This window comes from Dendrobates tinctorius, unplaced genomic scaffold, assembly GCF_039654945.1.
Source record: "Dendrobates tinctorius isolate UK_male_01 unplaced genomic scaffold, ASM3965494v1 ptg000120l, whole genome shotgun sequence".
Taxonomy (NCBI): Eukaryota; Metazoa; Chordata; class Amphibia; order Anura; family Dendrobatidae; genus Dendrobates; species Dendrobates tinctorius.
The window spans coordinates 19,546,935-19,574,041 of record NW_027361788.1 but is presented as its reverse complement, the minus strand read 5'-3'; the positions used below and the strand labels follow the sequence as shown (position 1 = coordinate 19,574,041).

Sequence of the window (27,107 nt, the reverse complement as noted above, 5' to 3'; positions counted from 1 at the left end):
CTTACCAGAGCCAGTGATTGAGATCTAGAACTTTTCCTAACACTAGTTTGGCAAATTTTCGGTCAATGTGATGGAGCCATAAAAGGGACGATATAGCAAGTCCTATGTTGCTTTGTGTGGACAGAAATCCTACCTTGTAAAGCTGCTTATGGTCTCAGATACTTTTTACACTGGGCAGATATCTTTGCAATTACTTTCTAATGATCGTATCGATAATTGTCTGGTAGAAATAGCATCAATCATTTATCAAAAATCTAATTGATTTTGCTACTAGAAAATCATTGATTTCTCCAAGGTAACATGTCTGAGGTATGTGCACACGCTGCGGATTCTGCTGCGGATTCGCAGCGGTTTTGGCTCTGCGGGTCCGTAGCAGATTCTGCTGCGTTGTACAGTACCTTTATTTCCTATGTAAAAAAAAAAAAAAAGCGCTGTGCACACGCTGCGGATTTTTCCGTGCGGTTTTGCTGCGGGTTACAATCCGCAGCATGTCAATTCTTTGTGCGGTTTCCGCTGCGGTTTCACACCTTATCATTATGAGGTGTGAAACCGCAGGGCAAAACCGCAGGCTAGTCCACAGATAAACCACAGGACTTTTGTCCTGCGGATTTACCTGCGGATTTCTCTACAAAATCCGCACAACCAAAAAACTACATGTGCACATAGCCTCAAAGGAAACAACTATAAAGAGTAGGAGGATAAAACATCCTGCAATCAGATCGATAGCTCCTAGCTCCAGCAGGAGAGGGGTGTACTGGTGGGATGAGGACAGAACGGGGATGGGGCAGTGTATCACAGGGTTTGCAGCCAGGCACAGAACAATGTGCCCTTACAGAACGGAGTAACAAAGAAAGACTCCAGGCAGAAAGACAGATGTCAGATACACACAACTGATTATACTCCCATACAGTCAATATCTATCTATAAAAATAGCATTGCAGATGATGTAAAAAAAAAATTCTCAAAAATATAAGGGTGCAGGTTATTAGATGTGAGAGTATGTATTTATCAAAGACTGATAGCCCTTTCTATAGTATCTTTGTGCTGAAATCTGTAAAGGGAATCTCTCACCAAGGTTTTGTTAATCTGAATGTAATCTGAAAGAACCATTACGTAGGGACAGAGACCAGGATTCCTGTGATGTGTGACTTAATAGGCTGCTTGGCGCCATTTTGATATAATCAGGCAGTACTATGAATGCTGAGCCCTGGTTAACCCTGCCCTCACCACTGATTGGCAGATTGGCAGTTTTCTGTGCAATCAGTGGTGGGGGGCGGGGTTACACAGAGCAGGGGAACTACAAGACAGGAGACAACTAGTCCTCTAGTAATAATCTGCTTATAAAACACTGATTTGATGAAAACTAAAAGAAGCAGCCTAGTGACACATCGCTGGAATCAGGCGGTCTGCCTCTACATTATGCTGGTCTCAGATTACAGAGTAAAAACTTGCTGACAGATTGCCTTTAAGTAGAAAAATGGCATATTTTGCCTCCTTGTTTGTATGTGTGTATATATATATATAAGCCAGTGAGTTCATGTGTGGCGATATTTTCTATTATGGAAGATGCGATATTGTTGACTTTCTGATTGCTTCACCTCAAATGATAAATCATTAGTACAATGTAATCTTCATTGTCTATATGGTGCTCAGCTTCAGCGATGGCCACACGCTCACATCATTTCTCTAATATGAGGTTTATTGAAAAAGTAAAGTGACAAGCTCTGTAATTACATACATATTACATGAATGGTCACAACGTGGGGTGCACGTCACTCACACACTGTAGCAGGATGGGAGTCACTCTCCTCCATTAAAGGCTAATAAGTAACAGGCACAGAGCAGCACTGGAGACAACGTCCGCCATATTTGTATGCTGCCATAAGCTATCACCGACCAACTGCTATCTATCAGTCTAGAGAGGAATCAGCACAATTCCATTTAAAATGTCTTGTCTTTGCTTGCGTTTCATAGGATAGCTGCATAAAGCGTCTTCTTAGTGACAGCACTACTGTAGTTGTGGCATCAAGGTGTAAAGACACTGCTGGGCATCATCCTGATGATAAGGAACAAGTGACTGATAAGTAGCAAGTAACTGGCACTTATTCATTATCATCAGGAGCTAGATCAGTGTTTCCCTAATTCCACAATACCAGGAAATAATAGACAAGTTATCTGTAAAGGTGATATAGATATTTTCTTCTAGGTGTCATGTTTTCCCTTGCCACCATGATGTTGATTTGCTCCATAGACCTGCCTCGTCCACTTTCTATTTATCGTATACGTAGTAGGTATCCATCGTTCATCTCCAATATAGGCTTTCCTTCACTGCTGTCTGCTCCAGCGGTAAGCAGACATCACATTTATAGTATAACGGGAGTATATAAGCCACATGTTGGACAGCAGAACCACGTATGTAGCAAGGGCACACAAATGGCAGCTACTCAGTATACACATTAGCATGTAGTACGTGTTTCTCGTGGCACTGGCCCCCTGGCTGGGTTACACGCTTTTACTTGGATATCACAAGTAGCCACTATAGTGAGACATTGAACTCTGTGACCAGAAAGTCCATGTAATTCTTTTCTTTGGTCTTGAAAGCTTCAGCAATGATCCTGGCAGCCTCACGATGTTCTTTATCTTGTAAGGAGACTCCATTCACCTCTAGGATTACCTGGCCCACATGAAGCTTGCTGCAGTTATGAGCAGAGCCTCCTCTCTACAAAAAAAGGAAGGGGGGGAAAGCAAAAGAAAGATGGCGAGTTAAAATCAAACTTCTATTAAATCAAGTTTTTATGTTAATTTTTTTTTTTCGTGTCACAATTGAGACTACTCAACATTGAAATTACAACACCATGAAGGAAAAATTGTTGAATTATGGAAATCACAAGAAATGATGAAAAAGTGGAAATAAAGTTTATGAAATATCTCGATTAAACCAGTATGTAGCATGAGCACCATGTGCAAAAGTCCCCGCACTTAGAGCCTTGTCTGGTATTAATGGTTGTCTGAGGAATGTTTTGCACTGAATGCATTTGGGCATGAAAATCATCAAGATCCGCTGCTGGTAGTGGCCTATGCAATTGCTAACCAATGATGTCATAGATGTGTGTGATGGGAGACAAGTCCAGAGATGCTGCAGGCCACAAGCTGTTCACAGTAGCCCAAGCAATATGCTGCTAGGCGTTATGTTGAAAAATGGCTCCTGGGACACTTTGAGAACTGGCCATACTGTCATTTTTGCTGTTAGCAGCAAAAGACTGACTCAAACTCTATCTTTTATATTGAAGCATTTAATGAACGTGTGCAAAGATCATTTTGAAGATCGTGACAGCTGTGACATACCCCATTGTGAATGGGGGATTCTGTGTTGTCAGCCTTGTATAGAGGTGTTACCTGTTAATGTAATTCTTCCCGTGGTGATAATGAGACTGCTGGAAAGTCTTCTATCATGAACTAGAAGTACAAGTCTAAAATTGTCCCAGTGGCCAGTGTGAAAATTGTAAGATTTCTAATTTTGTTATACTTATTGTTATATAAGAAAAAAAAAACTTTGCCAAACACAAAAACCTGATTTGGTCAATAGGTCTGATACAGTAGTGTAGCTACCGGGGTGGGGCAGAGGGTGCGGTCACCCTGGGCCCCGCGTTCTGAGGGGGTCCACCCAGAGCTACTCTACAGTCACTGTATTGGCATGCACAGCGCGCCAATACAGTTACACTGCGGCAGAAAAAAGTTATAGCTCTCAGAATAAAGTGATGGAAAAATAATTATTTTTTATATAAAATAGTTTTTATTGTATGAAAGTGCCAAAACATAAAAAATGATATAAATGGGGTATCCCTGTAATCATACTGACCCGAACAATAAAACTGCCTTATCAATTTTACCACACGTGGAACGGTGTAAACTCCCCCCAAAAGAAATTCATGAATTGCTGGTTTTTGCTCATTACATCTCCCAAAAATCGGAATAGAAAGGGAAAGTTAGGGTTGGGGCTAGAGTTGGGGTTAGGGTTGGGATTAGGGTTAGGGGTGTGTTAGGGTTAGGTTTGTAGTTAGGGTTATGGTTAGGGCTCTGATCAGGGTTAGGGGTGTGGGGATTAGGGTTGGAGTTGGAATTGGGGGGTTTCCACTGTTTAGGCACATCAGGGGCTCTCCAAACGCAACATGGCATCCCATCTCAATTCCAGCCAATTCTGCGATGAAAAAGTCAAACGGTGCGCCTTCCCTTCGGAGCTCTGCTGTGTGCCCAAACAGTGATTTACCCCCACATATGGGGCATTGGCATACTCAGGACAAATTGGACAACAACTTTTGGGGTCCAATTTCTCCTGTTGCCCTTGGGAAAACAAAAAATTGGGGGTGAAAATAATCATTTTTGTAAAAAAAAATATGATTTTTTATTTTTGCGGCTGTACATTATAAAATTCTGTGAAGCTCTTGGGGGTTCAAAGTGATCACCACACATCTAGAAAAGTCTTTAGGGGGTCTAGTTTCCAAAATGGTGTCACTTGTGGGGGGTTTCCACTATTTAGGCACAGCAGGGGCTCTTCAAATGTGGCATGGCGTCCAATCTCAATATCAGCCAATTTTACATTGAAAAGTCAAACTGCGCTCCTTCCTTTCCGAGCTCTGCCGTGCTCCAAAACAGTGGTTTACCCCCACATATGGGGTATCAGTGTACTCAGGACAAATTGCACAACAACTTTTGGGGTCCAATTTCTCCTGTTACCCTTGGTAAAATAAAAACAATTGGATCTGAAGTAAATTGTTTGCGAAAAAAAGTTAAATGTTCATTTTATGTAAACATTCCAAAAATTCCTGTGAAGCACCTGAAGGGTTAATAAACTTCTTGAATGTGGTTTGAGCACCTTCTTGGGTGCATTTTTTAGAATGGTGTCACTTTTGGGTATTTTCTATCATATTGACCCCTCAAAGTGACTTCAAATGTGACGTGGTCTCTAAAAAAAATGGTGTTGTAAAAATGAGAAATCGCTGGTCAGGTTTTAACCCTTATAACTTCCTAACAAGTAAAAAATTTGGTTCCAAAACTGTGCTGATGTAAAGTAGACATGTTGGAAATGTTAATTTTGTGTGACATATCTTTGTGATTTAACCCCTTCATGACCCAGCGTATTTTGACCTTAATGACCTGGCCATTTTTTGCAATTCTGACCAGTGTCCCTTTATGAGGTAATAACTCTGGAACACTTCAACGCATCTTAGCGATTCTTAGATTGTTTTTTCGTGACATATTGGGCTTCATGTTAGTGGTAAACTTAGGTCGATAATTTTTGCGTTTATTTGTGAAAAAAAACAGAAATTTGGCGAAAATTTTGAAAATTTCGCAATTTTCAAATTTTGAATTTTTATTCTGTTAAACCAGAGAGTGATGTGACACAAAATAGTTACTAAATAACATTTCCCACATGTCTACTTTACATCAGCACAATTTTGGAAACAATTTTTTTTTTTGTTAGGAAGTTATAAGGGTTAAAAGTTGACCAGCGATTTCTCATTTTTACAACAATATTTACAAAACCATTTTTTTTAGGGACCACCTCACATTTGAAGTCACTTTGAGGGGTCTATATGGCAGAAAATACCCAAAAGTGACAACATTCTAAAAACTGCACCCCTCAAGCTACTCAAAACTACATTCTAGGAGATTATTAACCCTTCAGGTGCTTCACAGGAACTAAAGCAACGTGGAAGGAAAAAATGGACATTTTATTTTTTGCACCACAAATTTTCTTTTATCATTAATTTTTTTCATTTTCACATGGGCTACAGGATAAAATGGATCCTAAAATTTGTTGGGCAATTTCTCCTGAGTACACTGATACCTCATATGTGGTCATAAACCACTGTTTGGGCGCACGGCAGGGCTCGGAAGGGAAGGAGCACATTAGACTTTTTGAATGGAAAATATGCTGGAATATTTAGCGCTTGCCATGTCGCGTTTGGAGAGTCGCTGTGCGCCTAAGCACTGGAGCTTCCCCACAAGTGACCCCATTTTGGAAACTAGACCCCCCAAGGAACTTATCTACATGCATAGTGATCAGTTTGAACCCCCCAGGTGCTTCACAAATTGATCGGTAAAAATAAAAGTATTTTTTTTTCACAAAAATTTTCTTTTGGTCTCAATTTTTTCATTTTCACATGGGCAACAGGATAAAATGGATCCTAAAATGTGTTGGGCAATTTCTCCTGAGTGCACAGATACCTTATATGTGGTCATAAACCACTCTTTGGGCGCACGGCAGGGTCCGTTATTGAAGGAGCGCTATTTGACTTTTTGAATGGAAAATTCGCTCCAATCATTATCGGACACCATGTCGCGTTTGGAGAACCCCTGTGTACCTAAACATTGGAGCTCCCCCACAAGTGACACCATTTTGGAAACTAGACCCCTTAAGGAACTTATCTAGATGTGTGGGGAGCACTTTGAACCCCCAAGTGCTTCACAAAAGTTTATAACGTAGAGCAGTGAAAATAAAAAATCATTTTTTTTCCTCAAAAAAGATTTTTTAGCACGCTATTTTTTATTTTCACAAGGGTAACAGGAGAAATTGGACCACAAAAGTTGTTGTCCAGTTTGTCCTGAGTACGCTGGTACCCCATATGTGGGGGGGAACCACTGTTTGGGCGCACGGCAGGGCTCAGAAGGGAAGGAGTGCCATTTGACTTTTTGAAATGAAAATTAGCTCCAATCGTTAGCGGACACCATGTCGTGTTTGGAGAGCCCCTGTGTGCCTAAACTTTGGAGCTCCCCCACAAATGACCCCAGTATGGAAACTAGACCCCCTAAGGAACTTATCTAGATGCATAGTGAGCACTTTGAACCCCCAGGTGCTTCACAGAAGTTTATAACGCAGAGCCGTGAAAATAAAAAATATTTTTTTTTCTTAAAAAAATATTTTTAGTCCGCAATTTTTTATTTTCACAGGGGTACCATGATAAATTGGACCCCAAAAGTTGTTGTACAGTTAGTCCTGAGTACACTGGTACCCCATATGTGGGGGGGGACGACTGTTTGGGCATACGTCGGGGCTCAGCAGGGAGGTAGTGACATTTTGAAATGCTGACTTTGATGGCATGGCCTGAGGGTGTCATGTTACATTTGCAGAGCCCCTGTGTGCCTAAGCAGTAGAAACCCCCGGCATGTGACCTCATTTTGGAAACTAGACCCCCCAAGGAACTTATCTAGATGTGTGGTGAGCACCTTGAACCCCCAAGTGCTTCACAGAAGTTTATAACGCAGAGCCGTGAAAATAAAAAATCTTTTTTTTTCCTCAAAAAAAAAAAGATTTTTAGCCCGCAATTTTTTTTCACAACAGTAACAGGATGAATTGGACCCCAAAAGTTGTTGTACAGTTTGTCCTGAGTACGCTGGTACCCCATATGTGGGGGGAACCACTGTTTGGGCACACGTCAGGGCTCGGAAGGGAAGTAGTGACATTTTGAAATGCTGACTTTGATGGCATGGTCTGCGGGCGTCATGTTACATTTGCAGAGCCCTTGATGTACCTAAACTGTTGAAACCCCCCACAAGTGACCCCATTTTGGAAACTATACCCCATAAGGAAGTTGCCTAGATGTGTAGTGAGCACACTGAACCCCCAAGTGCTTCACAGAAGATTATAACGCAGAGCCATGAAAATAAAAAATAATTTTTTTTCCTCAAAAAATGATTTTTTAGCTCTCAATTTTTTATTTTCACAAGAGTAACAGGAGAAATTGGACCCCAAAAGTTGTTGTCCAGTTTGTCCTGAGTACGCTGGTACCCCATATGTGGGGGGGAACCATTGTTTGGGCACACGTCAGGGCTTGGAATGGAAGTAGTGACGTTTTGAAATGCAGACTTTGATGGAATAGTCTGCGGTCGTAATTACGTTTGCAGAGCCCCTGATGTGCCTAAACAGTGGAAACCCCCCACAAGTGACCCCATTTTGGAAACTAGACCTTCCAAGGAACGTATGTAAGATGTGTTGTGAGCACTTTGAACCCCCAAGTGCTTCACAGAAGTTTATAATGCAGAGACGTGAAAATGAAAAAATCATTTTTTTCCACAAAAATAATTTTTTAGCCCCCAATTTTTTATTTTCCCAAGGGTAACACGGGAAATTAGTCCCCAAAAGTTGTTGTGCAATTTTTCCTGAGTACGCTGATACCCCATATGTTGGGGTAAACCACTGTTTAGGCACATGTCAGGGCTTGGAAGGGAGGGTGCACCGTTTGACTTTTTGAACGCAAAATTGGCTGGAATCAATGGTTGCACCATGTCGCATTTGGAAACCCCCTGATGTGCCTAAACAGTGGAAACCCCTCAATTCTAACGCCAACCCTAACCCCAACACACCCCTAACCACAGCCCTAACCCTAACACATCCCTAACCACAAGCCTAACCCTAATTCCAACGCTAACCCTAATTCCAACCCTAACCCTAATTCTAACCCTAATTCCAACCCTAACCCTAATTCCAACCCTAACCCTAATTCAACCCTAACCCTCTTTCCAACCCTAACCCTCTTTCCTACCCTAACCCTCTTTCCAACCCTAACCCTCTTTCCAATCCTAACCCTAACCCTCTTTCCAACCCTAACCCTAACCCTCTTTCCAACCCTAACCCTCTTTCCAACCCTAACCCTAACCCTCTTTCCAACCCTAACCCTCTTTCCAACCCTAACCCTAACCCTCTTTCCAACCCTAACCCTCTTTCCAACCCTAACCCTAACCCTCTTTTCAACCCTAACCCTAACCCTCATTTCAACCCTAACCCTAATGGAAAAATAAAAATATTTTCTTTACTTTATTAGTTGTGCCTACCTATGGGGGTGATAATCGGGGGGGGGTTATTTACTTTTTCTTTCATTTTGATCACTGTGAGAGTGATCAAAATGAAAGAATGGAATCTGCAGCCGGCAGATTCGGGCGGGCGCACTGCGCATGCGCCCGCCATTTTCAAGATGGCGGCGCCCATGAACCGGAACCGCCGGACACCGGGAGCGACAGGGGAACTTAGAAGGTGTCGGGGGAGGTGAGATGGGGTGAGGGGGTTATCGGAAGCTGGCGTGGAGCAGAGGGAATGGGAGGGGGGCAGATGATGACAGCGGCGGCAGATCGCCGCTGTCATTCAGTTGCGGGGGGGGGCGATCGCCTGTGGGGGTGTGGAATCGGTGTCTTCAGCCATGTCCGATGCTACAGCAGCATCGGCCATGGCTGGATTGTAATATTTCATCAATTTTCATTGATGAAATATTACTATCGCTCTGATTGGCTGTTTCACTTTTAACAGCCACGTGGGGGCAAAGCCACGCCCCCTGTGTCGAAGAACAAAGCCCCCTGTATCTGCGGGTTGGGTGACCTTTCAGTGACCCCGGTCACCCGACCCGCAGGGGGACTTTAAAGTCATGACGCCACATAGGCGTCATGGGTCGTTCTGGCACGACTTTTCATGACGCCTACGTGGCGTCAAAGGTCGTGAAGGGGTTAAGGGCATGAAAATTCAAAGATGGAAGATTGCAAAATTCCAAATATCTGTTTTTTTGACAAATAAATGCAAGTCATATCAAAGAAATTTTACCACTATCATGAAGTACAATATGTCACGAGAAAACATTGTCAGAATCACCGGGATCCATGGAAGCGTTCAGAGTTATTACCTCATAAAGGGACAGTGGTCAGAATTGTAAAAATTGGCCCGGGCATTAACATGAAAACTACCCTTGGGGGTAAAGGGGTTAAGGCTATGCAAGAAAACACCCTGAAGCCTGTTTTCAGCTTCCTGACCAGGCCAAATGTTACAACTCTTCATTGGATCCCATCGATTCTGAGACTATTTTCTTGTGACATATTGTACTTCATGACAGTGGTAAAAATTTGTTTGATATAACGCGTTAATTTATGAAAATATCAGAAATTTGGCAAAAATTTAGAAAATGTTGCAGTTTTCAAACTTTTATTTTTATGCCCTTAACCCCTTCACTACCAAGGGTGGTTTGCACGTTAACTACCGGGCCAATTTTTACAATTCTGACCACTGTCCCTTTATGAGGTCATAACTCTGAAACGCTTCCGTGGATCCCGGTGATTCTGACAATGTTTTCTCGTGACATATTGTACTTCATGTTAGTGGTAAAATTTCATTCATATAACTTGCGTTTATTTATGAGAAAAACGGAAATTTGGTGAAAATTTTGAAAATTCCGCAATTTTGCAAATTTGAATTTTTATGCCCTTAAATCACAGAGATATGGCACACAAAAAAGTTAATAAGTAACATTTGCCACATGTTTACTTTACATCAGCACAATTTTGGAACCAAAATTTTTATTTGTTAGTAAGATATAAGGGTTAAAAGTTGACCAGCTATCTCTCATTTTTGCAACACCATTTTATTTTTATGGACCACATCACATTTGATGCCACTTTGAGGGGTCTATATGATAGAAAATACCCAAAAGTGACACCATTCTAAAAACTGCACCCCTTAAGGTGCTTAAAAACACATTCAAGGAGTTTATTAACCCTTCAGGTGCGTCACAGGAGTTTTTTGAATATTTAAAAAAAATTAACATTTAACTTTTTTTCACAAAAAAAATTACTTCAGGTTCAATTTTTTTTATTTTACCAAGTGTAACAGGAGAAATTGGACTGCAAAAGTTATTGTGCAATTTGTCCTGAGCACGCTGATACCTGATATGTGGGGGGAACCACTGTTTCGGCGCATGGCAGAGCTCAGAAGGGAAGGAGCGCCGTTTGACTTTTTTCAATGCAAAATTGGCTGGAATTCTGATCGGACGCCATGTCGCGTTTGGAGAGCCCCTGATGTACCTAAACAGTGGAAACCCCCCACAAGTGACCCCATTTTTGAAACTAGACCCCCTAAGGAACTTATCTAGATATGTGGTGAGAACTTTGAACCCACAAGGGCTTCACAGAAGTTTATAATGTACAGCGGTACAATTAAAAAATCATATTTTTTCCACAAAATGATCTTTTCACCCCCAATTTTTATTTTCCCAAGGGTAACAGGACCCTAAAAGTTATTGTGCAATTTGTCCTGAGTATGCTGATACCCCATATGTGGGTGTAAATGACTATTTGGGCACATGGCAGCGCTCGGAAGGCAAGCAGCGCCATTTGACTTTTTTGGCTGGAATTGATATCAGACACCATGTCACGTTTGGAAAGCCCCTGATGTACCAAAACAGTGGAAACCCCCCACAAATGACCCCATTTTGGAAACTAGACCCCCAAAGGAACTTATCTAGATGTGTGGTGAGAACTTTGAACCCCCAAGTGCTTCACAGAAGTTTATAACGCCCAGGTGTGAAAATAACAAAAAAATTTTTTTCCACAAAAATGATATTTTTGCCCCAAAATTTTTATTTTCCTAAGGGCAACAGGAGAAATAGGACCCCAAAAGTTGTTTTGCAAATTGTCCTGAGTAGGCTGATACCCCATATGAGGGGGTAAAACACTGTTTGGGTGCATGGCAGAGCTTGGAAGGGAAGGAGCACCATTTGACTTTTTCAACGCAGAATTGGCTGGAATTGAGATCAGATGCCATGTTGCGTTTGGAGAGCACCTGATGTGCGCAAATAGTGGAAACCCCCAATTCTAACCCTAACCCTAGCCCTAGCCCTAACCCTAACCCTAGCCCTAACTCTAACCCTAACCCTAGCCCTAACCCTAACCCTAGCCCTAACCCTAGCCCTAACCCTAGCCCTAACCCTAATGGGAAAATGGACATAAATACATTTTTTTAATTTTATTATTTTTCCCTAACTAAGGGGGTGATAACGGGGGGTTTGATTTACTATTTATGGCGGTTTTTATGTTTGACAGCTGTCGCACGCTAAAAGACGCTTTTTATTGTAAAGATAGTTTTTGCATCACCACATATTGAGAGCTATAATTTTTCCATATTTTGACCCACCGAGTCATGTGAGGTCTTATTTTTTGCGGGACAAGTTGACGCTTTTATTGGTATCATGTTCGGGCATGTGACATTTTTTGATCGCTTTTTATTTCGTTTTTTGGGACGCAGAATTTACAAAAACCAGCGTTTCATGAATTTCTTTTGGGTGGTGCGTTTACGCCGTTCCGGGTGCGGTAAAATTTATCAGGCGGTTTTATTCTGCGGGTCAGTATGGTTACAGCGATACCTCATTTAGGTGTTTTTTTATGTTTTGGCTCTTTTATGCAATGAAAACAATTTTATATAAAAAATAATTATTTTTGCATCACTTTATTCTGCGAGCTATAACTTTTTTATTTTTTCGCTGATGATGCTGCATGGTGGCTCGTTTTTTGCGGGACAAGATGACGTTTTCAGCGGTACCATGGATATTTATATGCATCTTTTTCATCGCGCGTTATTGCACTTTTTGTTCGGCAGTATGATAATAAATAATTATTTTTTGCTTCGTTTTTTATTTTTATTTTTTAAGGGGTTCGCTTAAGGGGTTAACTATTGGGACAGTTTTATAGGGCGGGTCGTTACGGACGCGGCGATACCAAATATGTGTACTTTTATTGTTTGGTTTTTTTTTTATTTCCAAAAAATGAATTTATTTGGGAATATTTTTTTTTTTTTTTAATTTAGTTGGCGATTTTTTTAAAATTATTCTTACACTTTTTTTTAATTTTTTTTTTACTTTATTACAATGTCCCAGGGGGGACATCACTGTCCTGTGACAGATCGCTGATCTGTCACATCACAGATCACTGTGACAGATCAGCGATCTGTCACAGGCACTGCACAGGCTTCCTCATGCCTGCGTTTTGCAGGCACTGAGGAAGCCAGCTTCCTGCAGGCCCCCGGAGGTCCTCGTCGCCATATTGGATCCGGGGACCTGCAGGAAAGGAGTCCCCCGCAGCAGCGCTGCACATTGCGCTGCCCTGGGGGGCTCAGGGAAGCAAGGAGGGATCCCCCTCCCTGCCGATGCTTCCCTTTAACTCCCGGTACACCGCGATCATGTTTGATCGCGGTTTGCAAGGGGTTAACGTGTCGGGGGCGGTCCGTGACCGCCACTGACACATTGTGCCGGGTGTCAGCTATGATAATTAGCTGACACTCGGCCGCGATCAGCGGCGCTCACCACGTGGGCGCCGCTGATCGCGATGACGTAATATTCCGTCCATGGTAATTAGGTCCATGGTCACATGGACGGAATATTACGTCATTTGTAGGTAAGGGGTTAAATCAGAGAGTTATGTCACACAAAATGTTAATAAATAAAATTTCCCACATATCTATTTTACAGCCAAACAATTTTTGAAACAAATTTTTTTTGTTAGTAGTCCAGTCAAAATATGAAAAAAAAATCCTTTACCCTGAACAAATTCCAAGAAATCGTTTTATTGTTTCTTTGGTATTATTACATGTAGGGAAAAACATACTAAAAGTTTACCGAGATAGGGTTACCACAAAGGGTCCAAATGTGACGTCAAAGAATATGGCCGCCAAAGCTGTAAAATGTTAAATGCGACTCGCCTTTCAGTGTCTGTCATATTTCTTTTACAATTACTACTATTATTATATTTATTATTTAGCGATTTATTTATCTTCTTTTACAGAGCTGAGAATGATGGAAAGTCAAGAAACTTGCCCCTTATGCAGCCATGAAGTAGAAGATGACGGAGAAAGAGTGGTGATTTGTGCGAAAGGAGGTGAAGGGATCAATAAAGCCAGTAGTGAGAGGGGCGTTAGCACTGTGGTAGCTGCTGGAGCAGTGGTGCACAAGAGATGTCGTATGAACTACATAAACAAGAAGCAAATAGACTTGCATAAGAAAGCTACTTCCGTTCGTCGTTCACCTGCCAAGAGAGGTACACGGGTGTCTACTGGATCCTATGATAGCACGACGCAGTGTTTGTTCTGTGGACATGAAGTGGTGAAGACAAGATCTTGTAGTGATTTCGATGACTATAGCTTTGTTAAAACGGATGGATTTGTAAGGTCCATCTTGTCACATTGCAAACAGCGTAATGATGACTGGGCAATCACCATTCATGGGAGAATCGCGTACTTTGGGAAGGACTTACATGCTGCAGACTGTCTCTATCATCGTCCATGTGACATTAACTTTCGGATAAATTACGAAATTCCTATGCGTCATGGTGGTGGATCTACTTCAAAGAAACCGCGGAAGGTAGGGAGGCCAATGAACATGGACCAAGAGCAAGCGTTCTTGAGAATGTGTGCATTTCGATGAAGAGCAACTGACTGTCACAGATCTTGCAAAGAAAATGACGGAGTATCTTGTAGAAGGAGACAGTGCTGCCTATAGTAATAAAAGGCTGAGATATAGGCTGGAGGAGAGGTATGGCAATTCGCTATTCATAGCAGAGAGTGAAGGGTTGCCTAACATTGTAACGTTCCGTGAAAAGACCAGAATAATCTTGAGGGACTATTTCCGTAGTCAGGAAACGGATGAAGAAGCCCAGAAGAGAGCCATCATAGAGACTGCGGCCAAACTAATCAAGAGCGATATCAAGTCTAAGATCCCATCTTCAACCGATGAATATCCGAAGACTTCTTCGCTTGAATGTCAGTCTGCCTTAGATTATCTCCCCCTGAGTTTGCTTTGCTTGCTTCAAACCCTCTTCGTTGGAAAGGACATTCACAGGAAGGTCACAAGCATTGGACAATCAGTTGTTCAGGCTGTACGTCCCAGGACTGTAGTAGCTCCATTGCAGCTTGGGTTAGCAGTCCAGCTCCATCATCATTTCAGGTCTCGATTTCTTGTAGACAGTCTCTCATCCATGGGATATTGTTCATCATATTCGGAAGTTCAGCGATTCGAGGAAAAACGCTGCCACTTCTGTTGGCCAGGATGTACTCAGTGGTACCATAGACAGACTGGATACGGCACTGCTGTTCGCTGCGGACAACGTCGATCATAATATCATCACGTTAGATGGGAAGGGGACTTTCCACGGCATGGGGATGGTAGCCACTGTGACTCCAGGAAGGAAGGTCAGTCGCACTGTTCTCAGACGGAAGACTGCAGACTTGGAGATAGTTGAACAAAGCAGAGTTGATGTAAGGGAATGCCGTTTCGCAAAACACACTCGCCGAAACATAAAATTCAAGCCCTTGCCATTTCTCGACGCCATTGACCATCGTGTTGCTGTATTGTGGGAGATGTCTTTACGCTTCAAACAGCCTGCACCGAGCTGGAATGGAAGACTGTGATCATCCAGGGTCGTCTTCGGTAATCTTCCTGCCCCTCATTGACATGTATTCCGGAGACAAGTCATGCATCTTCTTTACTCTTGAGTATCTGTGCAACCTTGCTGATAAACACCGATCCACTGCAGTTGTTATATTTGATCAGCCACTCTACTGGAAAGTGTCAGAAATCAAACACGAGGTGCCTGAAGACATCCCGGTTCGAGATGTTGTCCTGATGCTCGGGAGCTTCCACACATTGATGAATCTTATGGGTGCCATAGGAACGTTGATGGATGGGAGTGGAATCAAAGAGATCTTGGGAACAATTTACGGTGACAATGCTGTGCAACACATCATGACTGGAAAGGCAGTTCAGCGTGCAGTTCGTGGCCATCTCCTCCTTGATCAGTGTCTTACTCAGCAAGCTGCAGACAAAGTACTTTGCGACCATCCCGGTTTTGCAGACCTATTGCAAGAACTTGAGCAGTTGTATGCTCGGACACTGACGGGGAGAGTGACTTGAATTCGGTCATCACTTCTACCTGCCTTAGTGAAATTGTCCACCTCTTGTCCACCAAAAGAAATGGATTATCCGCTCACTCTCGCACCAGTAAACTATGGCTGAATTACCAACAGATGGTCGGAATTGCAAGGGAGCTTATCGAGGCCGATCGTACAGGATCCTGGCTGATGCACCTTCATGCTGTAGCCGAATGTTTGCCCATTCTTGCAGCTGCTGGGCATGGGAACTATGTGAAGGCCGCCTACCTTTACCTCCAGTCTATGACCACTCTGGAAGATGATATGCCATCAGTCTTCCATAGATTTATGAATGGCTTGCATGTTGTAAGGTGGACTGATCAGTACTGGGCAGGCCTGGGTTGCGACCTAGTCATCGAGCAAGCTCTGATGCGCTCCCTAAAAACTGAAGGACTCACCAGAGTACGTGGAATGTTCGAACATCAGAGGGCCTTGTGGACTCTGTGCCAGTGTCCTCTTCCTATAGTGATGCAATGCAGGGTTTCACTCGCCAGAGCTTTGTCACCAGTGAACAACACAAGGAGGCAAGAACGTCAAGGACGAGAAGAGATCGTGAAGACCTGGAGAAAATTGCAGATAAACTCGAGACCTTTTCACCTTTTCTGATGAAGTGTCTCTTCACAACATTATCACCGATGTCAATGCAAATAAGGATGTGAATGTCCATAACCTGTTCACCATTGGCAGAGAAAGAGTGGCAACAATGGAGGGTCAATCACTGTTTTCAGTTAAGTTCAAGCGGTCAATGAAAGCCAAGACCCTGGCATCCAGTGAGGCTATTGATGTTGCTAAGGACAAAACAATAGACCCCGCTCTTTTGTTCCAAAGGTTTCTTGTGGTGTCTCGAAACTGCTGATCTTTCCCTTGATGAGGTGATGGCCTATGAACTTTCACCATACCCACCATCCCTCTTTGAGGCAAAACATCTCTTACGCAAACCAAACAAAGCACAACTGATGGCTGCTATAAAAGAACAGAGTTCAGATGACGCAGTACTCAAGGATGTACCAGAAGTGGAACATTATGTTCTTGACGGAGGTTCTCTTCTCCATCGACTGAAGTGGTCAGAAGGAAAGACATATTGTTCAATCGCTGAAGACTATGCATCTTTCACACTAAAGCACTATGGTAAGGCTACGATAGTATTTGATGGTTACATTGGAGGACCAAACACTAAGGACATTACCCATCAGCGACGGCGCAAAAAACGAACAAGTAGCAAAGTGAACATTGCTGAAGGAACGAAATTTGTCTGGAAAAAGGAGGACTTCCTTTAGAATGTGGAGAACAAACAGTCTCTTATCAATCTCATTTCCCAGCGCATGAATGACAGAGGTTGCCACGTAATACAATCAGAGGGGGATGCAGATGTGGAGATTGTTAAGGCAGCAGTGTCAATGTCATCCAACAAAAGTACTAGTCTCACTGGCGAAGATACAGATCTTTTGGTGTTGTTACTTCATCACGCGTCAACCAGCGATGGCAACAAGCTTTATTTCTACTCGGATAAAGGGAGTTCTGCAACAGTATACGACATTAAGGTTATGAAGAAGTTCCTGGGAAACCATGTCTGCAGCAGTCTTCTGTTCCTTCATGCATTCACGGGTTGCGATACCACTTCCGCGGTTTTTGGAATCGGAAAAAAAGTCGGTCTACACAAGGTTTTGAAGGGAGACTCGGTCTTAAATAGCTGTGCTAAAATCTTTTCCACACCTAACAAAACCAGAGCTAAGATTGAAGACGGTGGGTGTAAAGCGATGGTGGCATTGTTCGGGGGCAAACCTGGAGACAATCTGTCTGCAATGAGGTATTCTACTGTCTGCAAAAAAGTTGGTTCAGCCAAAATCTTTGTTACACCTGAACGACTGCCACCGACCTCCTCTGCAACGAAGTATCATGCCCTTTGGAGTTACCTCCAAGTGATGCATTGGATGGACAATGGTGAGGCCATGGACACTACTGAATGGGGATGGGAATTGCAGAACAACAGTCTAGTTCCAGTGATGATGGATACTTCACTCGCACCAGAAACACTTCTGAAAATAATTAACTGCAATTGTTCTCGTGGTTGTAGTACACTTCGGTGCACTTGCAAAAGACACGGACTTACCTGTTCACGGGTATGCGGACCATGTCAAGAAGGACATTGTGACAATATGAGTGAGGAAGCAGTGTCTGATGATGAAAATAGTGACTATTGACCTGACATGCTTATTCAGTGATGAAGTAGGTCTTAAAATGCACTGTGTATTAATTCTATAATTTCTAGAAATGTACATATATGTCATGACGTTATTGATGACGTCATGACCTCGCCTGTCCATGTAGTTAATATAAAACTTTGTATAAAAATTGTTATATGAAAATATATAGTATACAAAATGCAAACTCTTCTGTAACCTAAAGCTACAGCTTTGAAATAGGGAAATATTCGTTATTTTTAGTGCGATGGCTGTCATCGTCTTATGACATCATAGTTAGGACCTTTGTGGTGATCAATTTTTGGAAAACTTTTAATATGTTGTTCCCACATATAATAGTAATAAAAAAAATCATAAAACGCTTTCTTGGAATTTGTTCCGGGTCAAACCGTATTTTCACTGGACTATAGGAAGTTATAAGCGTAAAAAATTGACCAGAGATTTCTCTTTTTTACAACAAAACCATTTTTTTAGGGACCACATTATCTTTGAAATGACTTTGAGGGGTCTACATGACAGAAAATAAACAAAAGTGACACCATTCTAAAAACTGCACCCCTCAAAGTGCTCCAAACCACATTTAAGCTATGTGCACACGTTGCGGATTTTTAGCGTTTTTGCCGCGAAAACGCTAAAAATCCGCAACCCATTGAATTCAATGGCATTCCGCACATGCTGTGCTAATGCTGCGTATTTTTCCGAGGCGGAATCGCATCGCGGAAAAATCCGCAGCATGCTCATTTTTGTGGAATCGCGGGGATTCCGCACACATAGGAAAGTGTGGATGGTACTGAGGGTCTGGAGGAGAGAAGACTCTCCTCCAGGCCCTGGGTACAATATTCCTCTTAAAAAAAGAATTAAAATAAAAAACTGTGATATTCTCACCTTCCGGTGGCCCCCGCAGCCTTCCCAGGCCTCAGCGACGCTCCCGGCAAGCCCCGTTCCCAGTGATGCCTTGCGACAACGACCTTTGATGACGTAGCGGTCTCACGTGATGCTACATCATCTGGGGTTATTGTTGCAAGGCATCGCTGGTGTAATGATAAGTAAAATATGACCTCGCTGGAACATTCCAGAATCTCCCATTGTTACACTACAGATTATACTTCTTATCACATGCTGCAGATGTGACCCCCCTCCCCCCCTTAGCAGCTGTGTGTGTCTCCTCTGCCTGCTTGTATCCCTACACCAGACATTTCCTGTGCCAACTCTCTCTCTCCCCCTTCCCCTCTCCCTGCACAGCCAGGAAAAGGATTACTTTTGTTCCCTGCCATGCGGCCAATTCAGGTATGGGAAATATTAAAAGAAGCCATAGCGCGCACCTCGTACATGGCAGAGATATGAAAATTACATTTCTGCAAAATGCATCGACCCGGTATTCTGGACCATAATTGGCATGGTTCTAGCACCCCAAGAAACCGAGAACTGGATTTCTCCTAAACGGTGTGACATAATTACTGCATGTTTGGTCTTTAATTATTGTCTGCGATAAACTAAGGAAAATGATACCATGTGTGTGTTTATACGAGGTACCCTCTGTGAGATATAGTCATTATAAGTTTTGTAGTCAGAATTGTAACTCCTAGAGCAGGGGGAGGAACATCCCTAGACCTCCCCTTTCGTGATGTCACGGACCCAGAGCTATAAGGCATTCCCTCCCTGGGGTTGGTCATTTGATCTGGAGGTTTTCATGCCTAAAGGACTCCAGATGCAGGGTGACGTGTGGCCCCACCTCCTCCCCACATGGCTAGCCTAAAGACCTTTAAGCAAATGTAAGTGTTGATTTTCTTTGTTAATGCCATTTATTTTATATTTGCATTGTACATACCTACTGACTCAACTTTGTAACATCTTTTATCTGTGTAATCACTGCCCCCTTTTGGGGAATAAATTATAAAATTTATTAATCTGTCTTCATGCTCTAAGAACGAACGTACACGTGCCTTTAAGATAATTATGCTACTGAATTGGGTTAGCTTTGAACCCCTCTATTAAGTTTATAACTTAAGCAGAGAAATCTGAAGCTGGTGGCGGCAACGTGTGGTCTGGGCCCTGGGCACTGCTGAGAGTGACAGAAGTGGTTTTATAAGCTAAATTGGGGTGGCTGCGGCCAGATCGTTTTATAATTCCCTCACTGCAGCGTGCCGGGTGGCCAGACCTCAATGAAGCAGCCGTCCGGCGACGCATTATCCCTGGTGAATTTCCTTGACTGACCTTTGGGTAAGGGGCGCCGGAGAGCTGCGAGTTCCAAAGTGGAACTGAAAAAGTGGGATATACATAAATCCCCGCAGTTCGTGGAAGATTGTTAGCAGTGGTGGGACATCCAAAATAACCCCCTGCGATAAATTATTAGGGCAAGACTAGCTTGCTGTTTTTATCACATGGTGCCAGCGGTGGGATAACTAAGATAAGCCCCCCTGTGCCTGTGATAGCCATGTGTCGGCAGTGCGTCACAACCCACCGTCCGTGACATACCAGTGTCAACTGCGGGATCGTGACAACTGTTAACAGGAGTTGCTGGGAACATCGCGAGGATCGTGAAGGCTGCAGGGGCCGCCGGAAGGTGAGAATATCATGATTATTAATTTTTTAAATTATTTTTAACATTATATCTTTTTACAATTGATGCTGCATAGGCAGCATCAATAGTAAAAAGTTGGTCACACTTGTCAAGCACTGTTTGACAAGTGTGACCAACCTGTCAATCAGTTCTCCAAGCGATGCTACAGATCTCTTGGAAAACGCTAGCATTCTGCAAGCTAATTATGCTTGCAAAACGCTCGTTTTTGTGGGAATTCTGCATGCGTATTTCCCACGGCAGGGAATTGCGGAATTTCCGCGGCAATTCCACATGTGTGCACATAGCCTTAAGAAGTTTATTAACCCTTCAGGTGCTTCACAGGAACTGAAGAAATGTGGAAGGCAAAAATGATCATTTAACTTTTCACAAAAATTTTACCTTAGACCCATTTTTTATTTTTACAATGGTAATGTAAGATAATGGACCTCAAAATTTGTTGTGCAAATTCTCCTGAGTATGTCGATACCCCACATGTGGGGGAAAACCAATGTTTGGGTGCACGGCAGGGCTTGGAAGGGAAGGAGTGCCATTCTACTTTTGTGAACGCAAAATTAGCTGGAATCGAGAGTGGACTCCATGTCGCGCTTGGAGAGCCCTTGATGTGCATATACAGTGGAAACCCCCCCACAAGTGACCATTTTGGAAACCAGACCCCTCAAGGAATGTACGTAGATGTGTGTTAGCACCTTGAACCCCCAGGTGCTTCACCAAAATTTGTAAAATTGAGTTGTGAAAATTAAAAAAATAAAATTACATGTTTTGCAGAAAAGTATTTTTTAGACCCATTTTTTTATTTTTTCAAGGGTAGCAGAAAATAGACCACAACAATTGTTGTGCAATTTTTCCTGAGTACACTGATACCCCATATGTGGTGGAAAACTACTATTTGGATGCACAGCAGGACTCGGAAGGGAGGGAGTGATGGTTTGGAGCACAGACTGTGGTGCACACCATGTTGCATTTGGAGAGCCAATTTTTCCCGAGTATGCAAATACCCCATATATGCAGGTAAACCACTGTTTGGGCGCATGGCAGAGCTCGGAAGGGAAGGAGCGCCGTTTGACTTTTCAATGCAAAATTGGCTGGAATTGAGATTGGACGCCATGTAGCATTTGGAGAGCCCCATATGTGCCTAAACTAGACCTTCCAAGGCATTATTTAGAGGCACAGTTATAGAAATGATAATATTGCTTTTACTTGTGTATGAGCGTACTATGCACCTTTTTTGTGATCTTCCCTTCTTCGCTGTTTGGGGAACCTTTGCTGGAAAATGTTGATCTGGGACAATTTGGACACCATCAGTTTCAGAATTACTGGGACCCTCAACTTCCTGAGTGCCGAACATTAGGGCCTTGATGACTACCACCTGAAACTGAAGGAAGGTCCCCATATTGGCTGCAGATCCAAACAGCACAAAAGCATTGTACAGTGCCATCTGTACAAGGTGCACGGCCAATTTTTTGCACCATACTTTAGCTTGTGGTAAGGCACTGTACGGTTTGGGGACCTGAGAGATCTACACCCCCCCATTTACTTATTATACTCTAGGATACAAACTTTGGGACTTGTGTGTGGTACTTCAGACAGTGAGAAGCGAGCTGTTGTTACGGTGTATGGTGGTCAAGATAAGGACAACTCTGTTGCCATATATAGTGCATGTCGTGGAGGGAATAATAGACACATGTTTTCTAATAAGGCATCCCAGAAATGTGGTTGCAACATCTGTGGGAGTGCCCATGGTGGCCATATTGTCTTTGGCATAGGCTAGATTCACATTAGCGTTTGAGTCTGCAGCATATCATCCACATGCGCAAATGCATGCAATCGCATGTTTACGCAGCGTTTTTTATGCGCATCATCTTACACATGACGGGAAAAAATGCCGCGTGTGCATGCGTTTGTATTTGTTTTTGCATGCGTTTGCGAGCATGCGTTCGATATGACACCAGAGAAAAATGGGCGTGTCTCATGGGATTTCTATATGTATTTTGAATAATGCATGCGTATCCAACGCATGCGTACGCATGTCCTTGCGTATGCATACATTCCCATAGACAGTAATGCATTTTTTGACGCACTCATCCGCATGCTCATGAATGCGCATATTTGATGGGTTTTTGACACCTCAAAAAATGCAACATGTTGTGTTCGCTGCGCACCACCGCACACCGTGAAACAACGCATGCGTACACGAAAGCATGAGAACGCATGCAAACGCATGTCCCTGCGTACACCCTGTTAAATGTATGTACGCATGATGCATGCGGATCTATGCGGATCAAACACAGACACAAATGTGAAACCAGCCATAGTCAGATATTACTAGAAATTCATAAAACTTGAAATAATTGTTTATTTTTCAATTTGATTATTGCTGTGAATTTACTGTTTAGTAGAGCAGTGGCAGATGGTGATAGCCATGGTTATACCTGTATAGTTACAATACGAGGCAGAGGTTGTCGCGTCCTGGCGCCTCCTTCAATAGCTATTCCCAAGGTAGGGGCAGTTTTCATTACACGCACTAAGGCGGCAGAAGGTTCAAGCAGGCCCGGCTACAAGAGAGAAGACGTCCTGTCAGTCAGCATCATGGGATAGGTGAAAGGATTAGTGACATGAGCGGATAAAAGAGATTAACACGGAGCACACAATACAGAAAGGGATACAGTGGCACAAACAGAAGGAGCTGAACATAATAACGTCTGCTAGTCCCGTAACAACCAGTCCCGAAAACATTCACCATTATCTGTGTATAGACATCAGACTGCAGGACAGGGAACAGGACACAACATGGAGCCTGGGTAACTAAAGGGGGGTCATAGACATTTACACCATCTGACTGATATTAATAAATTCAATAATCATACTCCACTGATAGAAATGTATCAGGTCTGCTCGGGGAGGACTGAGACAGAAAAGCAGTCCTGCCACACAAACCCCACCAGCCCACAAACTATAACACTCCTCACCCCGATCAGTGAATTTTGCTTTACTTTGTTGTGCCTCTCACTCTCCTAAAGAGAGATATTTGAAGACCCACATGTGAATGATGCCACAGAGCGTATGGTCGAAGCATTGGGCGCTAACCCCTCCTGCCGTGACGCTAACCCCGCCCACCCTGATGATGTCATCATTCATGTGCAGGCAGCGTTCTGTAATGAACGCTGCGTGCACTTGGTAAAACGACCGGCAGCTGGCAGGATATGGCTGCCACCGGAGCATTGCGTATTCCGGGGACCTGCCCGCGGGCCGGAGGTTCCCCAAACCTGTTTTAAAGGACTGGCGGTCCACTTTGTATTATAGAACCGCCAGCCTACCGGGCATCTGCCCGGCCTTGCAGATTAGTAATCCGGGCCTGCATTAAGGCTACGTTCCTACATGAGTATTTGGTGAGTTTTTGATGTTGCAGATTTTCTCCAGCATTTCTGAACTTATATAAATTAGGTTATTTGCATTTTTTCGTTGTATTTTTTACATGCATTTTTATTGCGTTTTTGACGTTATGCTTTTTGTCTGTTCTTGGTATGTCATGCTTTTTGTGATACCTCCTGGTATTTGGCTTTAACAAACTTTATTGATAAAGTCATGTGCAGATTACATTCATTTTTTACCTGAGGATTTCTCACATCCAATGCAATTTTATGTGAAAAATCTACATATAACGGCATAGCGGCAAAATAAATTGACATGATGCACATTTGAAATGGACAGGTTTTACATTTTTTCTGATTGCAAGGAAAGGTTCCTGCAGCTGTTGGAGAGGACAGGGAGCTTCTGACAATAATGCTTCTTAGATTTGGGGGCTGCCCAGTGGCGGATTAAGTGGACTATGGGCCCGGGGCTGTTCATAAAACCTGGGCCCCTGTACCCCCCCTTCCCACCTGAGCGCTGCGGTCCCCGTGCGGGAATTGACAGCCGTACGGACCGCAGCACTTGGTTTGCTGCGGGTCCATACGGAAAACCCGCCACCATTCCACCACGTGTGGACATGGCCTAAAAAGACGTTGCACATAAGCTGTAGGCCTACGGCCAATACGCACAAAATCGCCCAACGTGATCCTGGCCATAGGGGATCCACTTTAATGTCCCCACTTTAATTTGAAGTCCCCTTACTTCATCCATTGCAGTCCCCTATCACCCACTCACTTCATCTGCAGTGCCGCTTCATCATTTGCAGCCCCTTATCCCCCCTTCCATTTCATCATGTGCAGTCCCCTTCCCCCCAACTTCATGTGCAGCCCCACTCCCCCATCATCATGTGCAGTTAATTTTACCCCCACATCATGTGCAGTCCCCCTTACCCCCACTTCATGTGCAGTGCCCCTTACCCCCAATTCATCATGTGCAGTCCCCCTTACCCCCAATTCATCATGTGCAGTCCCCCTTACCCCCAATTCATCATGTGCAGTCCCTCTTACCCCCAATTCATCATGTTCAGTCCCACTTACCCCTTAATTCATCATGTGCAGTCCCTCTTACCCCAATTCACCATGTGCAGTCCCACTTACCCCTTAATTCATCATGTGCAGTCCCACTTACCCCTTAATTCATCATGTGCAGTCCCCCTTATCCCCCACTTCATCATGTGCAGCCCCACTTATTCCCCACTTCATCATGTGCAGCCCCACTCACCCCCCCTTCATCATATGCAGCCCCACTCACCCCCCCTTCATCATGTGCAGCCCCACTCACCCCCCTTCATCATGTGAAGCCCCCACTCACCCCCTTCATCCTGTACAACCCCAGTCACCCCCCTTCATCATATACAGCCCCCAGTCACCCCCCCTTCATCATATACAGCCCCCAGTCACCCCCCTTCATCATATACAGGCCCCAGTCACCCCCCCTTCATCATATACAGGCCCCAGTCACCCCCCCGTCATCATATACAGCCCCCAGTCACCCCCCCTTCATTGTGTACAGCCCCCACTCACCCCCTCCCCCATTTAATTCATTTTATAAATAAAAAAAAAATAAAAAAAGTTCCCCATACTTACCTCACAGCCGGGTCGCTCCCCAGCAGCGCCTCTGCTTTCAGCATCCTCCGGGACATGTCGGCGTGTGCACGATGACGTCATCGCGCACGCCCGACATCTGACCCGGAAGTACAGCCGGAGGGAGCCGGAGCTGAGCAGCCGTCAAGGTGACGGCCGTGCACAGCTCCCGGCCCCTCATAGAATGTGACGCGGGCAGCTGTCTGCTGCCGGCGGCGTCACAGCACAGGGCACGGCCGGCCCTGTACAGGTGCTGGGGGAGCGGTTCGGGGGGCATTTGCCTCTCTGCCACCCGGCCCAGCCCGCCCCTGCCCCTGCCCCTGCCCCTGGGCCCCCAAAAAACCTTGGGCCCTGGGCGACCGCCCCATCCGCCCCTATTAAGATCCGCCATTGGGGCTGCCTAAAACACAGCAGTGGGGGGTCTGAAACAATGGATTGTAATTGGGCATCTTTTTGTAGTAAAGGTTGTAATTTCCGTGCCGGTCCCCTTAGCACTTCCAGATTTGGATTGTGGGTGACTAATAGAGGCACCTGATTATTTTCTATATTAGCTTTGTAATGTAGGAGATGATTCCTTGATGTTCTGGTGGTTTTTGTAATTTGGTTTCAAATTGTTCTCGGATGGTAGCCCTGATTCAAAAAGTTCTTTCTGAGGCGACCAAGTTGTTTGACTGTATCCATGGGGTTGGAACATAAATAACCGGGTGCCTCTAGTTAACCCCTTTCCGACATTAGGTGTAATAGTATGCCAATGTCGGATACCCCCTGTATGGTGAGGGCTTCGGTGCTGAGCTCGTGCCTTTCCGGGCATGTGTCAGCTGATCTATACAGCTGACATGTGCCCGCAACAGCAATGGGTGGAATCGCAATCCAACCGCAGCTGTTAATTAGTTAAATGCTGCCGTTAACCTCTGACAGCGGCATTTAACTTGCGCTTACCAGAATCAGCCCCATATCACGAAAAATGGAGACCACCACTTAAATAAAAAAGAACCTAGACATGTTTTGGTGTCTATGAACTCATATTCACCTGGAGAATCATAATGGCAGGTCAGTTTTAGCATTTAATGAACATGGTAAAAGAAACCCCCAAAAAAACAACTGTGGGATTGCACTTTTTTTTGCAATTTCACTGCAATTGGAATTTTTTCCCGTTATTCAGTACACAATATGTTAAAACCAGTGGTGTCGTTGAAAAGAACAACTCGTCATGCAAAAAACAAGCCCTCACATGGCAATTTTGACCCCCAAAAATAAAGCTATCGCTCTGGGAAGAAGGGGAGCGAAAAAAATGAAAATGCAAAAACAAAAATACCTCTGGTCGTTAAGGGGTTAAAGTCCATTTCATCTATACGCTAATGAATTGGCTGCATGTCTTGGTCTGGTCCCTTTAAACAGCAGCTGCTGCTCCTGCTGATGATGTCACGGAATGCTGTGGTTTCTGGCTCCACCACCTAGCCTTATGACATCACACTCATCGTTTAAGGAACTGCAGAGCCGACATTCCATTTGAGGATTGCAGTTACTGGGGAGAGAGGTAAGTCGGCTCTATGTCGCCTCTTGTTGTGTCCTTCATTCTTTTCTATCATCTAATTCTCACTTAC

General features: G+C 43.8%; 1 long non-coding RNA gene across 1 annotated transcript; it reads right to left on the bottom strand.

Annotated features, from left to right (window-relative positions):
- Window positions 1–1,681: 1,681 nt before the first annotated feature.
- LOC141046762 (uncharacterized) lies at window positions 1,682–23,288 on the bottom strand. Its single transcript, XR_012219645.1, has 2 exons — window positions 22,942–23,288; window positions 1,682–2,719 (listed from the first exon to the last, which is right to left on the bottom strand). It is a non-coding gene; the product is annotated as an uncharacterized lncRNA (long non-coding RNA).
- Window positions 23,289–27,107: the final 3,819 nt, after the last annotated feature.